General features: G+C 41.8%; 1 protein-coding gene and 1 long non-coding RNA gene across 3 annotated transcripts in view; one reads left to right on the top strand and one right to left on the bottom strand.

Moving 5' to 3' along the window:
* LOC108796273 overlaps positions 1-4,956 on the top strand; it is a 19,686-nt gene extending 14,730 nt beyond the window's left edge. Inside the window, exon 3 of the long non-coding RNA XR_001941792.1 lies at positions 4,945-4,956. This is a non-coding gene — a long non-coding RNA (uncharacterized LOC108796273). The remainder of the gene's footprint in view (positions 1-4,944) is intronic.
* Positions 1-5,020, bottom strand: part of AXIN1 (axin 1) — a 49,295-nt gene that overhangs the window by 40,357 nt on the left and 3,918 nt on the right. The gene's annotated exons all lie outside the window — the stretch shown is intronic.

The following is a 5,020-nucleotide window of genomic DNA, read 5'->3' as shown; positions in this document are numbered from 1 at the left end:
CGATCGCCTATATGTGAAACACCCGGTAACGGGTGTGTGCATTGAGCGGGTCTTTTCTGCCCGTGCGTGCCCGCTAGGGGGCGCGCGCGAGCAGAAAAAAATTGCCGTCTGGAGACGGCAACCCGCAGATGCTGCAGTGCAGTCCGTCCGTTTTTTTACTACGGGCGGACGGCAAGAGGTTAACAGAGCGGAATATTTTGTCAAATTCCTGTCAGTTGAGAAGCCTATTAAGCATTCTTAATCCACAAGGGAGCGTAACATTTTCTTAGATTGAGAACAGACTGACAGGTCGAAGAGGGAGCAACTGCTTTACTCGACATCTTGTAGTATGGTCACCTTGGAAAATGATATGTAGAACCCCCAGGAGATATCAAGTTTTCATAGCTGATCCAGTCTTATCATTTTCAACAAGACCAAAGAAAAATGATAGGCATGGAATTGTATATCCTCGGTCCCGATTTGGTCATACAATTGCAAAAGCAAACAGGTTTGGTGCATTTAATGCAAGCTATCTCACTGCACGCTAGGTGCACTGGTCCGTTGCATTGCTATCAAGTTGAATGGCACCCAAATGCACCTCCTGGTGTGCTAGCAGTACAAACCACAGTACCCCAATACTGAGCATTGTGGTGAACAAATAGTGCATGCATTACTTCTGTTAATTGCACCGCGCTTTGTGCTTCAACACACGCTGACCGGCAGGTGTTGTTAGGTGTCATTCAAATGAATGGCAACATACCAGTGAAGGATGTAGTGTGCAGTGTGATAGAATGTGATAGAATGTGCTAAGTGTGTGGATCCCATGCATTTAAAGTAACGTTATTGTTACGAGCCCTTAAAGTTTGCAAATAGTACCTGTTTTGGAAGCCTTTACATTTGGTAACGGGAATGTTCTATGCATACATTTCAAGTAAATGTTTAATACACTAACACTGCTATTAGCACCTACAGCTGCTAATAATGGGCAGGGAAGAACTGATATGTGATCCTTGGCATCGCTCCAAAACATGGCCAATGCATGGAAGATATTGCTTGGCATGTACTAGTGTTGCTCAATTCTGTTCAAGGGCCAACAAAAGTGCATGCACTTCAGTTCTCTTCCAAGGCCAGGTACTTAGGCTGGTCATAGACAGGCAGATATCTCCATGAAGAGGACAGGTGTGCAGAAATCTGCCTGTCCTCAAACAACTTGAAGAAGCCATAACAACCATAAAGTCTATTTAAACCCAAAATGAAACATATTGCACCGTATCAGTCCCTAAAAGTAGTGGCAGCATTTGTTTTTTCAAACAGTCTACTACTAAGTGCAATTGCCTGCCTATACCAAATGCCTAGGCACAAGTTCACATGACTAGCTGCCATGATATTGAAGCGCAGTGGTTTTTGCAACAAAAGCAATAGTACTTTTGCCACCTCTTGAGGCAATAGGTCTGTGGGGTGTTAGAGTGATACTAAAAACTCTTAAAAATACATTCAAGTACCCTATTAACAATACTGTAGCTTATTTGTGTATCACTCGGCTGTAGATCCTCAAATCATCTCTGAATTGGTGCGGACACTATCCTTCCTTCTGGAGGGGGGATACTTTTGTTCCCCATGGTCCCTGTATGTGTTGTAAAGTAGTCACCGCTCCAAGCTCACTCCCATGATGGACTACAATCTCAATATGAATTAGTAAACTAAACATGAGATTGTAGTCCATCCCGGGAGCGAGCTTGGAGCGGTGACTACTTTAGAACACACACAGGGACCATGGGGAACAGAAGTAGCCCCCCTCCAGAAGGAAGGACGGTGTCAGCACCAATTCAGAGACGATTTGAGGATCTACAGCCGAGTGATACACAAATAAGATACTTTTCTGTTAATAGTTAAAATACTTGAATGTAGTTTTTTTACGATTTACCTCACGGGTTCAGTGTCACTTTAAATAAAATTAATAACGGATTTAAGTTACTGCAAATATGGCAGCAAATGTAAAAAGGTTAACTTGGGATTTTAAACTTTTCAAGTGTGGAAACTGTGCAATGCAAAAGATATTTAAATGAACTTTATTCTGAGGAAAATTAATGCTTATAAAAAATGCATTGTAAAAGACAGGTGGCCTTACAGATTGTCAATCAGCATCCATTCATATGCAGTTGCAAATGAGAACACAAAAGAGGCTTCTCAGTATGTGAACTGGGAACAAGCATCATTTAGCATTTAAACAAACGGCTGGGATTTACATACGCTTAGCACAAAGGCAATCACAGTACAGGTAGAAAAAAAATTATTTCCAAACTTACATTACCATCAATTTACAGACAATCAACTGCAACAAATTCATCAGAGAATGCAAAGAACAACACTTATAAATGTACAAAAACAGTCAGTTTTACTTAAGGAGTTTAGAGTAACAAAGAACAAAAAAGAAAAGTTTGTTTGGTTCCAAGCGGTGATGATAATTATACACAACCCAATAACTTCTGGCAAAACAATCAAATACGCATCTCTTATGTTAATTGGGCAATGTAGGGGATGACAACAGGATTCCAATAAACAATACTGTAGGAGGATCGAATGGCTGCCAGTTGCTCCCTTTCTTTGTACAAGCAGCTCACAGATGGATTGCAGCAGGAATAGGTGGATATCTATAGGTTCCCAGAGCCATTCACTCTTAGGCAAAGCATAGTCCACCTTTTGCAAAAATGTAATAAATGCACCCATATTATAGCAGAACTTTACCCCCTTTCACTAAAAATATTAGCATACAGCTCTGCATGCTGATATGAAATAATTTTACATTCATTAAACATTTTTATTTCACTTAAAATTTCTTTTTTTTTATACTTCCTGGCCCCCTTGGGCATTAGTGATGTAATGTGCCCAAGCATTGCATCCTGGGAAGGTTACATCAGTAGGGCATTGCTGGGAAATCTCATGAGATCTGAAGGAAAGGCATTTTCTTCCCCTCAGCCGATGTGCATGGTCACATGTCCCAGAGATCCAGGAAGTAAAGGGAGATCTAGCAATCTGCCCTTAGTAAAAATTGCCACTGTCAGAAGACAATTACCTAGAAGTATCTGTTTGTAGATTGCCATTACTATACATTTCTAAAGGTGCCTTTGTTATTTTGAAGATTTGGGGAATCTTTTTTGTATTGATGTCTGCAGAGCTTTGAAACCATGAGCAGTGCGTCACTGGTGCAATGCACAGGCTCCTGCATTGTTTACTTCCCAGGTATATGCAGAGGTACAGACCTTCTATTATGGGGCTGAAGGAAGTAATCAATGGACTACCAATGCAATTACATCACGGCGCTTGTGTTCCATTGAGTCCCTCTGCTGCCATCACAGAAAGGACTTAGTCTTAACATTCACAAATCCCTGTGAATGGGTGATGACATTGTGCCTGTGGAGCTACACCCAAATTAAATGTAAAACTAAACATACACATGCAGGGAGAAGCACCACACGATTATTAAGTACAGGGATTGGGGGTGGGGGAATGTGACCGTGTTTCATGTCACACACTAAATAACATGAAACATGGTCACAAATGTGGACTTATCCTTTAAAGTTCATCTATTGTAGAAATTAAAAAAGACCACCTACCCATGTTCCTCCACTGCCTAAACCAATGTTAAAGGAGAACTATGAGGTGAGTGCTTTTCACTCACCTCATAGTTCTAGCCGACCTGTGACAATGAGACTGTCGCAGATCAGCTCAGTAGATGGGGAGGGGAGCGAAAACATACCGGCGTCCGCTCACCTCTCGATGGATTCCCCTGTCTGTTTAAACAGCCCCGATGCTGGCGACGTACACTGTATGTCGTCAGTCACGAAGGGGTTAATGAAAACAGAAAGGTAAAAGATAAGCAGATTAAACGTCACAGTTATGCTGTTAGGCAAAGGTACGCTAGTTTGTGTCCTCCCGTTACCCTAAGGAGAACTATGGGGAAAAGCCATAACCCCATAGTTCTCCTTTAAGCACCGCTCCCCCAGAACTGTCACAGGCTACTGCCATCAATACCCAGTACTCCCAGAAACAGTACAGTTTCTACAGTCTATGGCAACGTTTCTCAACCGCTTTTTAGTTGAGAAAGGTTGGTCAATGGTACCACACCTATATCCTTAAGTCCTCTATTCCCCGTGAGGCAGTGCTCTGGTCTGGTGACTTGTCATATTCTGACCTATTGTGGGGAGGCAGGGAGCATGCCACGTGGTCCCCATGCCTGTACCTACTAGGCACCTAATTTAAAGAGGAACTTTGCCCATATCTTCAAAATAACAAAAAGACACCTTTAGAAATGTTTAGTAATGACAATCTACAAACAGATACTTCTAGATAATTGACGGCTTTTTATTTTTTGCATACCCTTTCCTTCCTTCCCCAGTCTTCTGACAGTGGCCATTTTAACTAAGGGCAGGTTACTAGATCTACCTTTACTTCCTGAAACCCTGGCATATGTGACTAGGACATGTGACCATGCACATCATCTGAAGGAGATCTCATGAGATCACAGATGAGATTTCCCAGTGCTTTGCTGATGTAACCTTCCCAGGATGCAACGCTTGGACACATTACATCAATTGTGCCAAAGAGGACCAGGAAGTAGAAAAACTAATCGTAAGTAAAAGTAAAATAAAAATATGTTTAACTAATGAATGTAAGATAATTTCATATCAGCATGCAGAGCTGTATGCTGATGTGATTGTTAGTCAAAGGGGGGTAATGGTCCGTTTTAGGGATTGCTAAAAAGCAATAAGACATTTTCGGTTGTGATATGCTTTAAAATCCATATGATCATTATTTAAAAACGCAGAATTTTGTTGAAAGCAAATATAAAACAGTTAATATACTAATACAGTGAAAATTGTATTGACCATTATGCTGCTAAGGCCTCATTCACACTGTAATCGGCCGGCATGTACAGCTCCGTGCTGCGTGCAGGGCCGTATCGAGCATCTCCTGGGAAGGACAGGTGTTGCGTGTGATTAGTACGCAGCCCCCGTCCTTCTCTATGGGACTATGCGGCCGT

Source organism: Nanorana parkeri, unplaced genomic scaffold (genome assembly GCF_000935625.1).
Source record: "Nanorana parkeri isolate BGI_ZX_2015 unplaced genomic scaffold, ASM93562v1 scaffold1087, whole genome shotgun sequence".
NCBI lineage: Eukaryota > Metazoa > Chordata > Amphibia > Anura > Dicroglossidae > Nanorana > Nanorana parkeri.
Note: the sequence above shows the minus strand (reverse complement) of the source record. Positions and strands in the feature narration are given on the sequence as shown.